Consider the following 12,178-nt stretch of genomic DNA (forward strand, 5'->3'; position numbering starts at 1 on the left):
GGGAAACTCAATTTAGGCTAAGGTATTGACTCAAAAGTAGTATAAATATTTAGACAGTTCAGATACTCCTTCCAGGAGAACTACAAGAATCTAGGGCTAATACTGCCTAGATAAAAAATGAATCCTTGCCTAATTTGCAGTAAAGACCCAGGCTGTCTTATCAGCAAAATTCCTATAGAGTGTCCCATAAATTGAGTATCACACATTAGACTTTATAATTACCAACCAAAGTAGAGATGATGTGTTAGAGATGAAAACACATGTCCCTCACAGTTCCAGGAAGGCCACAGTACTGGCAACAGAGAGTAAAAGGAAATGTCATTAATTCTGCAGGGGTTTTGGTCCGTAACAAAGATATCATTTATCTAGTCAAACTCAAGGCTAACACAGGCCAAATAAACGAGGCATATGGCCTGCAGGCCGCACGTTTGACATGCTTGAAGAGGATAAAGTCCTTCAGATCCAAAGGGGAGGCAGGGAAGGGCCTGCCATCTATAGAAGAAAACAAGTCCTAGAGGCACAGTACATCAACCACAGTTTGACTCAAGATGATGTCTATATCCACTCAGTGCTGATACTTCCTTTTGTGGGCACACAAGTTGGGTGGTGGGGAGGGTAGTCAAGTATGGATGTAAGTTTCCATCTCTTATGGAAAAGAATGAATCTGTTGGGAGCTAAATTATACATTTGGAATTAAAATTAAGCATAAAAAAGGGGGCGGGGGCGGAATGTGCTTTTTATCTTCTAAAAACCTTCCAGTACTTTCTGGTTTTTGTGGCGTGAGGAAACATGAGCAACAAAATCTCTGATGACATGCTCTATGAGGCACTGCGGGAAGTCCTGCCTGGTAACTAGGGCAAGTTTTTGGAGCTACAGATCAGCTTGAAGGACTGTGATGCTCAAAAGGACAAACACATTTTGAGCACCATCTGGCTTAAATCTACAAATCTACTCTCTGCCCCAAGTTCTCCATATGTGTTCTGGGCGTTCTAGCAACACTGTGACCTGAGGCCAAGGCCGTGATATCCTCCACATGGACATCAGGGACTGAAGGAACTTAACAAGAATAAGAAACTGGTCAAGAAGCTGGCCAAGAAATAGGATGCCTTTTTGGCTTTAGAGTCTCTGATCAAGCAGATCCCAGGCATCCTGGATGCAGGCCTGAATAAAGCTGGCAAATTCCCTTCCTTGCTGATCCACAAAGCGAGCATGGTGTCCAAAGTCTATGAAGTGAAATCCACAAGCAAGTTCCAGATGAAGACTGTGCCCTGTCTGGCAGTGGCTGCTGGCCACTTGAAGATGACAGATAATGAGCTTGTATACAACATCCACATAACTTTCAATCTCCTGGTGTCATTGCTCAAAAAGAACTGGCAGAATGTATGGGTTTTATACATCAAGAGCACAATGGGCAAGCCCCAGTGCCTATGCTAAGCCACAGATTAATAAATAAACCATATTGCTGCTAAAAAAAAATAAAAAATAAATCACCAAATAAAAGCATTCAAATTCCACACCCCTTACACTAGGGTAGGGTTGGAATAATTGTGTATAACTTACAAATAGCTGAAAACAAATCCTATCAAAATCCTCTTCATAGATACTGGCATAGTTGACAAATAGGACAGATTTTGTAGGTCTTTGTCATAATATCATTAGTGTAATTCTTTTAAGCATAAGTCCACCAACCAATGGTAGAAATGATGAGTACCTGAACAGATTCACTACAGACACTTTTCTTTAAATGTGAATGCTCTCTGTTTGAGAGTACAGGAGAGATAAAGAGATAATTAGGGAGAGCATCAGCTAGAGCTTGAAAGTAAGTTATATGTATATCATATCACTATATATTCAGTCATTACTATCTTGGTGGTCCAGTGGCCTCATCATAGAGCTAAAACCATGATTAGTGATGATCCATGAGTCTATTTTCAGTTTGTCTCAAGATGGCAAACTTCAAGATGGCATATCCAAGAGTCAGATCTGGATTTCAGCCCAACATGAAGACTATCCAGTGCTATGTGTACTCAGACACTTATTGACATTATGGTAAGTTGATACAGCATTGTACTAGATATCCCATATTGAAAGTGGGTTTTCTCAGTGAATTATGCTTTCCTACCAGGTGACAAGTTTCATAGGCAAGGTTCTTTGGTACCAGTAGTTTAGGTACTTGTTCTGTGACTTATGAGGGTGTTGCTACCTCTTCTTGAAATTGACCAAGGCCTTAGGGAACTGGGTTGGCGGCTAGTAGGATGTGCCATTTTCACTTCACAATAGAGGACATTAAAGCATCAGGGCTCTGAATTTCCTCCTGATTCAAGGCCCAGCCATCTTTAATCACTGCTCTGTGAGCAATTTCCTCAGTGGGAGTCATAATCATAATGTCCTCAATGCAAAGGGACATTTCAATACCTACCAGCAGCTCAAAGTGTGTTAAAGCATGTCTGACCCACTGATGAAATATTGCAGAATAATTCAAATAGATTTGTGAAAAGAGTGCTCAGAAATATTGCAGGCCTTACTACATGGAAGCCAATTGATCCTGATCTTTTTCTGGAAGAACACACACAAAAAATGTTGGCAATTCTAAGGCTTCATACCAGGTACCCTAATGGCAGCAGTTTGTTCAGTCCCAGAGATGACATCAGCCCTTGGCTGTGCAGTAGTTCTTTTCCTGTTTCAACTTTGATATTCCACAGAAGGGGTTCAAGTATAAGTGATGTCCACTGTTAGTGGAATGGTTTCACACAGGGTCCCTGCCTTTATTACATATTTTCTGAGAAGACCATATTTTCTGAGTACTTTTTCTCCTCTTTATGTAAGTATAGCGGGTACCTGGCAATGCACTACAAATATAATTATGGAATCTGTCAGCAGGAGTTATCAGATTGTGTCCAACCAGCAGTCTGCATGTTTGCACGAGGCCTACATAACCCAAAATGTTTATATCAAAGATAGCACTTATCAAATGACCATCAATCACAATCCATTCAAAGAATCCAGAACCCACCAAACAATTGGAGTCACCATCTCTTGGCCAAAAATAATGCCATTTCAAAATGCTGAAAGGGGAATTTGTTAATCAAGGTACTACCAAGCCCTAGGAATAACAGATATCTGAGCTTCCATAGAAACAAGCCCAGAATTGACTTGCAAACCCATCCCCTATTTTTTGTTTGTTTGTTTCTTTCTTTGTTTTGTGTGTTTCTGGTGTACATAAGATGGAGAACATAGTAAACAATCTGGCTTGGGATAACAGGGAAGCAGACTTTATCTCTAATCTTCAAGTTAAATGGATTCATTGCCATGTATGAAAATATTCTATACCCAGAACAAAGGCACAGTGGGCTCCATTCAGCTTTTCTTTCTGAAGGGATAGCCCAGGTTGCCATTCCAGGGTGTCCAATGCACTGCACTGAGGCCTAAAGTAGAGGTTTCTCTTTCTCTTCTTAGAATTTAGAACTTTTTAAAAGTGACCGGAAGAATGCAGCAGATGAAGATTTAAGCAAGAATACCACCCTGGATGGCCCGCTGAACTAGGTTATATTCCTGCCCTAAGAAATCACTACCAGCTTAGTGGCTTTATACAGCATTCATTCATCATCTCATAGTTTTTGTGAGTAAGAAGGCCAGACACAGAGTGGCTCACCTAGTTCCGATGCTTTGGGTCTTACAAGATCCTAAAGTGTCCAGAGGGTTGCAGCTTCCAGGATTTCAGGTTGACGTGTGGATTCAGCCCCTGTGTGTTTGCTGGCAATCGGCCTGTGCATGCCTGCTCCTAGTGGTGTTAACACCGTGTCGGCAGATCCACCCATCACTTTAGAGTTACTTTGGTCCCACACAGCTTCTCCATCATCTAGGCCTGGGTATTTCAATTTAGCCAAATGACCTGCCATAGCCCAAGGCAGTGGGTAGGCCTAGAGAAGCCCAATATAAAAACATTTCCACCCTACAAAGCTGTAATACTGAGACTGTAGCATGGAACTCCCTCTGGTGATACGTTCTCATGCGGGCACATGTGCAGAAAATTAAGCTATTTCCTTTTACCTCCAAATCCACTCTTTTAAATGCTCCTTTGTGATGCTGAGCAGGAACTCTCCAGACAGATTCTATTGATTGATTGAATGATTGATTGATTGAGGGCTCTCTGTCAGGATTTGGAGTAGCAGCAATAGACAGTGGCTGGAAGGGAGGAGGAGGTGAAAGGGAGGTCACCTCCTTTTTTTGTTTTGTGTTTCTGTCAGTGTTGCCATAGCAATAACCTTCCACCTTAGAAGTAGCATTTGACTCCAAGCTCCAGCTTCCTGCTGCCCTTCCAGAACCATCCTCATCATTTCCCTTCAGAGGTACCAGCTGGTGTCCTCTCATCAACAGTCTGGGTGCCAGCCATAGGATCACAGGGCTCTCCTCCCACACTTCTGGATCTGGAGATGCCAACCTGCCTCCTTGGCTTCCCCCAGCCCTAGGGTTACCTGGAGCTACTCCAGTGCTCCTTTCCTTCCTTTCAATCCTCTGACATGTCTAACCAATTACCAACACAATAAAGAATTGTTTAATAATTAATATGGTTCCTGTTTTTCTGATTTAGTCCCCCTTAACTTGCAATAGAGAAGGTAAGATCCTACCGCCGTGGCTGGAACTCCTGCTGCCTTTCACAAGCAGGGTAAGTGCAGGACGTGGTGAAAAGATTTTGCCTGGCCATCCACCTAAGGTTTGTCATTCTTCATCACAACTGTGATTACTGCTTGCCTAAAGCAAATACATGTGTGTTTTTATTTTGCTTTTTCCATCACCATTTATCCACTCTATGCCTTCTTCCACCTCCACACCCAATCATAGACTGCTGTCTATGTCCATGAGCCCTCTCTCTTTTTTTTGCTCAATCTCTCTACTCCCGCCCTACCCTCCCACCCTCCCCCCGAGCTGTGGGGTCAACCTGTTCTCTACCTATGAGTCTGTCTCAATTTTGCTGGGTAGTTCATTTTGTTTATTAAATTCTACATATAAGTGAAATTATATGGTTTGTCTTTCTCTGACTGGCCTATTTCACTTAGAATAATGTTCTCCAGGTCCATCCATGCTATCACAAAGGGTATATTTTTCTTCTATTTTTATGGCAGAGTATAAATTTGTGCTTTAACGAGTATCATGATACCTACAAAATCAATTGCACTGCAGATTTTTGACATATCCCAGAATAACACAAAACAATATATTTCATAAATAACAGCTTTTGGTACTGTATTATAGTATCATATTCATTATGGATAGATGAATTGGCAAATGACAAATTTATACTTCATTAAAATGGGGTCATCATCTAGGTTATTTACAAATTTAAGCGTTTTAGATGTGCATCTGTTTGCTACTAATAATTTCACATTTTAAATATATTCAGATACAAAATAAATGAGGTCAAATATTTTAAAAGAAAAACAGAGCGAAGTGGTTTTTTTTCTGTACTCTGCAAATTTACATACAAAAGTTGCATTTATTGTTAGAGACTTTCTTTTTCAAATCTTTTATATTCCACTAAGTAAATTTTATGCTATTACAGAAAGTAATTTATCTGTTAAAATGCCACTTACTGACATTGTCTATTTCTAAAGTAATCATACAAGTAGTTTTGAATAAAAGCACTTCCAAGGGCAATTATTAATACTGAACATTTATCCATTTGGAATGACATTTTATTTTAAAGCACTGTGTAGAATGCAAGCATGGCCTTTAAGCTATTATTAACCATGTTGTAAATTACAAGCAATAAATTTTAATTATATCATATTTATGCAAAATAAGACAATTGAATATACATACAAATATCTTCATATTGTAAAAGAAGTCAGTCATTTAGAGCAATCTAAATTTCTCTTTATTTCATGAGATGTTAGAAATAAGAATGGAAATTTAAATTGTTTCTTTAGCATGCAAGGAAGATTTGTAAGTAATTATAATGAGCTTGGGTGAATTGCAACTTTGAATTTTTTACTCACAACAAAATAAATACTGCATACATATGCATGCGCACACACAAACACAGAAACAAAATTCACTTTCCTCTTCAATAATATCTCCTGTCACACATTTTATTATAAATCTCAAGAGAACTCAGTCACCCAGCACTACTATGAATAAAGAGAAGTATAGGTTAACTTCTTACCGGCTGAGAAAAGAAACACACACACATAAACACAGGTCTTTCACAAAGACATTCCTGTGTCTTAAAACTGAGGAGAGGCTCATTTAGTTTAAAAAAAAAATTACATGTATTTCACAGAAAGAAAAAAACGTCTAATTGCAAGTGTTGTAAAGTAAATAAGAAAAGGAAGGTGGTGATAGAATGGGTTGAGGGGGAGTCTCTTATTTCCAAATGGGAGAATTGTTTTTCTTTTTGTATTTTTCTCTTATAGTATCAGCATCAAGGCCATGAGTTGCTTATCCAAAAGCAAAGGCTGAATGATCAGATCATCAAAGATTTTCTGATTTGTGAGTATTCAGGGAAAAGACTGTGTTTTCAATAATCTAGACTAATATAAGGGTAATATGCTAATTAGACCGGGAGACCTTCCAGACAAAGCCAAGATGGCAGGGTTGAGGTAGAGGTGATTAGGGGTGATCAGGCCAGGAGAGGAGGGCAGTTGGGGGTGATCAGGCCAGCAAGGGAGCAGTTGGGGCAAGCAGGCTGATGGGGGCGGGGGCAGTTGGGGTGAGCAGATTAGCAGGGGGGCAGTTGGGGGCAATCAGGCCGGCAGGGGAGGTAGTTGGGGGTGGTCAGGCCATGGGGGGGGGGGGCAGTTAGGGGGGATCAGACCAGAAGGTGGGGGTAGTTGGGTGCGATCAGGCTGGCAGGCAGAGTGGTTAGGGGCAATCAGGCAGGCAATCAGATTAGTCATTAGAAGCCAGTGGTCCTGGATTGTAAGAGGGATGTCCGACTGCCGGTTTAGGCCCAATCCCACAGGAGTCAAGCCTAAACCAGCAGTTGGATATCCCTCAAGGGGTCCCAGATTGAAGAGGGTGCAGGCCAGGCTGAGGGACACCCTCCTTCTGCCCCATGTATGAATTTCGTGCACTGGGCCACTAGTTAACTAATAATTATCTAATGGTAAAGTGGTCAAAGGTATGGAAATGACTCTGTATTCTACAGAATATTGTGTAAAGTTCCATTGTAAACATCTAACTTGGGGAGTGAAAAAGGACAGTATAAACTTAGAGAATTTCCCTAAATAACATTTAATAATTTTCCTCTCTTATAAAATAAAAGTGAAAACCACATTATCTTACTGTAAGAATCAGTTGGGCAAGACACTTTATTTTCAAGTGAGTTGGGTGCACATAACTTTATATTGGTTGGGATAATCTGTCCAGAGAAATATTGATTTATGTATTATTAAATTTTAAATCTCTAAGAAAGAGAGATTTCTTGATCCAGAATAACTTTAGATTTCTCATTCCTTTGACTGGTCATAGGACTAATTGGACCAGTGAAAAGGAAGCCCCTAATTTATATGAAAGAGTTATGGAGTTATTTAATAAAAGGCATGATGTTAAGAAAACAAATGCTAGGGATGATTTTAAAACAGGAGAAAAATATAATATGTTTGGTGCTTGCTTAGTTTACAAGTAGTGAATAATGGAGGTCCAGCAACAGCCAAAATGACTTTATGGTGTTTATCTCCTGCTCTCCCTAAAGCTCTCTTCTTTTGCACATTGGGCATTTTTCCTGTACCTATTTTATTCTAAGTTCATTTCCACCTTAGGGCCTATGCACATTATGTTCCCAGCAAGTAATGCTCCCACTCACATCATTTAGCCCTTTGCTCAAATATTAGCTCCTCACCAAGGCCAACCTTGCTGACTTAGTAGCTTTTCCACCATCCACCAACACATTGCTTGCCCTGTGTTTTCCTCCACAGCACTTATTCTGGCCAGAACCCCCATTTTAAAATTTATTTTGTCTTTTCAATTAAATTATGAGGTGTGTAATAACAAACTTTGTATTTCTTGTTCACAATGTACCTGGGAAATATTTCCCAGAATAGATCTAAGGAAATAAAAATCACTCAAAAACAATTTGAAAGAATAGGTATAAAATATGAATCCTGAGAATTTGGGGGGGGGGGCAGGGGGATTATAGAAGAGACCAAAATTGTTGATTTCAGTATTTTAATTATGCCCACATATAAAAACTGGGCCTTTAAAAACATCTTCCAATACCTATTGTTCTAGAGTGCTTAATATAATTGAATCATGTAGGTGAGATAAGGGAATAAAAATAAGCTCTCAGAAGCTGTTCTACCATATCCACTCTGCTCTTTGTTGAATTTTGAAGGTAGGATTATGATATTAATACTGTGGCTTATGTGATCATATAATAAGAATTGTCAGTTAGTTGACCAAAATCATCTGTATTAGTTTTTAAATTGCATATGTTACTATTTAATGTTTCGATAGTCTTCTCTTTTTATTTTTAATATTTAGAATTATGTAACCTTTCCCTAAGAATTTAGAATAGTGACAGCCAAGTAATAAGTATTTAGTAAGTACTTATCACCAGAGTGAATAAGTGAATGAATGAACAATTTTTTTTTTGCTAAAATAAATTCAAGTTTGCACAAGGCCAAAACAAATACTGACATGATGCAAATTGGTATTAGTAATAGGTTTTAAATATATAAATAGACTAACAGGTAGACAAAATAATAAAAATGTGAATGGTTGGTTGCTGCAACCTTCACAGTAGGGGGAGGGGCCGAAGCACAAATGAAAATGCTATACAAGAAATATGAATTTAGAGGGCATGGGGGACCAGGTGGAGACCTCTTTCTTGAAGAGGCACACCAGCTTCTGACCTGGTCCGCTATTTATTTACTTGAATATACATTTGCCCTTTAACAATGCATACAGGCATATCAAAGGTAAAGTTTGGTAAACACTAAAAGGATTATCAGGTTAGGGAAATGCCTTGAGCCATTGAGCCCACAGCAAGGAAATATTATGCTGATTTTTCATTGGCCTTCCAATGATTCTTTTTGCATTAATATGCTAACTGCTGTAGAGGTTAGCCTCCGGCAGTTGGTTGACCTTTTCAGTTTTTATTTACATGAAAACATGTATTAGATTAATCTGTGAGTCAATCAGTCAACAGGTGTTCAATGAGCAACTACTAATAATCAAATTATCCTCTATGTATTGGCTATACAGTAGTAATCAGGAGAGAGTAAGACATAACCCAACAGAAAGACATTCATGTTTTCCAAGCTCCACTGACAGTGGTAATTCTAGATTCCTACTTCTGATTAAGGAGACACACACGTTACAATACTTTAGACCAGTGGTTCTCAACCTTCCTAATGCCGTGACCCTTTAATACAGTTCCTCATGTTGTGGTGACCCCCAATTTCATTGCTACAAATTGAGCATAATTAAAGCATAGTGATTAATCACAAAAACAATATGTCATTATATATGTGTTTTCCGATGGTCTTAGGCGACCCCTGTGAAAGGGTCGTTCGACCCCCAAAGGGGTTGTGACCCACAGGTTGAGAACCGCTGCTTTAAACCAAACAACTGTTGTTTTAATCCAACACATTTTAAATCTCTTTTTAATTCACTTATAGCTTTTAATGAAAATAGAAAGCTAGGCAGTCTTTTACATTCTCTGAATTACACACATCTATCAATCCTTTAATCTGTTCCCAAATGTTGATTAATACTAGTAAGCAGCTGTAGAGAAAGACTGGAGTATATGAAAGTAGGTATAAAAGACAAAGTGTAATAAAATCCTTTTATCTGTAATTAGATGTTTAAATTCCTAATGGTGCTTCTTAGTAAAGATTTCAGAAGAAAAAGAATGCATTGTACTACTCAATATCTTAAAACGTTCTTGGAATAATTTAGAATAGAGAACGTTATTTCTTAAAGCCACATTTTAAGGTTATAGCAGCAATCAAAAAACCATCTCAGGAACAATCTGATGGTCATTGCAAATCCTCTGGCAGAGTGAATCACTGCTATAGTAAACACAATCTTGTGGTATAATTGATTAGAGAAATTGAATTAATTAAGAAAGCTGCAGGAGTTAGGTCTTTATTATGCAACATACTTTTCTTTTTCATGTTTTCTGTCACTTCTTAGACATCCTTTATAAACTGATAGAGCTATTTGAGATTAAAACATGAAATTCTCCTTTGGGGACCAATATCGTGATGACATTAATGTGTTAAACTGACTTCAGCCAGGATAAATTCTAGCCTCAGCAAAATGAGGATATTTATATCTAAATGATATCAGTAGCTGCAGGAGAAGGAGAAACATCTATAAAATATTCTATCATGTGCTGTGAATTTGAATATTTAATAAGACAAGGCATAGATACAGAAAACATCACATTTAGGTTTAGCACTCTACAAAAGTGATAAGGAATTATAAATTTATTAAGTCATCTGGAGACCAGATGGGTTGAGCCCCAAATTGGCACCAACACCCAGGGGTGGGGAGTCAGAGCTTTTAAAAGACTCTAGGCAGGCTTTTGTGGTGGGGAATTCTCTGAGTGGGTCTGGGCAGGCCGGCCGGCCCCCACCATGCACGGGGCCTCTATCCTATATAAAGGGTAATATGTAAATTGACCCTAACAGCAGATCCTGGGAAAGTCCGGAGGGGAAAGATAATGGTCGTAACAAGAGGAATCTGATCTTAGCAAGTAGAATGTGGTCTAAGCAAAAGGGAATGTCAATTGTGAAGTGTTCTGAAGGTCTGTTCCCAGGGGAGAGGGTACCAATTCAATTATTTGATCAGACCTAACAATTTATGCATGAGGTTTTGACATTGTATTTTTTGCAATCATTATAGTTTTCTATAAAATCATTAGTAATACAACTAAATAATACTTAGTACATGTTCAACACTTACTATTTATTAATCACAGTGCTAAGCCCTTTACATACATTATCTCAATTATCGAGGCAGGCCTGTAACAATATTTATTATCCTTCCCCCCCTTTTTTTTACATTAAGAAATGAAGGCTTAGAGAGTTAAAAGTACTTGCAGGTCATCTGTCTGGTCTACTTACTCTGATAAACTCAGCATTAAAACAGTCTATGTCCACTGGTCTATGTATCCACAATTTCAGCTTTGTGCTTGTCATTGTGTCAGCTCATTCAAACAATTAAAAATTAACACGTGCAATTGATAATAACATGTGATTACATCACTGTGTTTGGCACTGGGGAAATAAAGATTAATGAGACTTAATTACTATCTTTAATTAATTCTCAGACTGGCGTAAACACACTTGTAAGCAAGTTATTATATTAGACTATAGTGATCATAGAGGCATAGTTAAAGTGTTATATAAGCAACAAATGAACAGTATGCAACTTTCTCAGGCACAGCAGACTTTGATAGACAAATTGTTTATGGTGAATAATTTCATATCCAGTCAATGTCCACAAACACATTAACCTGCATGGACATGTAAAAGGGGACACTGATGGTTCCTTGCCAGATCCACTTTGGCCAAGGTATCCACCCCTAGTTCCTGCACATATTGGCTAATAGTAACACAATGCTGCCCTTTTCTCCAGGGAATTGCCCCTGTGCCTTGCCAAATGTTTTCCCCTGGAAACTATACCCACCTTGACATTACATGGCTTAGTGACACATAGGATATACATTGCCTGGCCTTGTTTCAAGGGGGAGTAAATCTGTGGTACAAATTGTGCTCCATAGTTTTCAGATGGCTTAAGCTAATTAGGTCCTAGTTAAGAACTCGTTCTTGCTTAGCGTTTTTTCCCCTGCTCTGCCCTGTTTCATTCTCTCCCCTTCTTCTGAAAGTGTCCCTCTAAATCAGTGATGACGAACCTTTTGAGCTCGGCATGTCAGCATTTTGAAAAATTCTAACTTAACTCTGGTGCCATGTCACATATAGAAATTTTTTGATATTTGCAACCATAGCAAAACAAAGACATATTTTTGATATTTATTTTGTATGTTTAAATGCCATTTAACAAAGAAAAATCAACCAAAAAAATGAGTTCGCGTGTCACCTCTGACACGCTTGTCATAGGTTCGCCATCACTGCAAATCATTTGGACTTTCATTTCAGTCTCTGCTTCTATATAACCCAACCAAAGCCATACCCAAACAGTACGGAGAGTTTGGATTTCAGGGTATGTT

The 12,178-nt window shown here is 38.7% G+C and overlaps 1 pseudogene; it reads left to right on the forward strand.

Annotated features, from left to right (window-relative positions):
- Positions 1 to 789: 789 nt before the first annotated feature.
- Positions 790 to 1,507, forward strand: LOC139004975 (large ribosomal subunit protein uL1 pseudogene; annotated as a pseudogene).
- The last annotated feature ends 10,671 nt before the right edge of the window (positions 1,508 to 12,178 follow it).

This window comes from Myotis yumanensis, unplaced genomic scaffold (assembly GCF_028538775.1).
Source record: "Myotis yumanensis isolate MYYU_CA2020_CCGP unplaced genomic scaffold, mMyoYum1.0.hap1 SCAF_3, whole genome shotgun sequence".
In the NCBI taxonomy this organism is placed as follows: Eukaryota; Metazoa; Chordata; class Mammalia; order Chiroptera; family Vespertilionidae; genus Myotis; species Myotis yumanensis.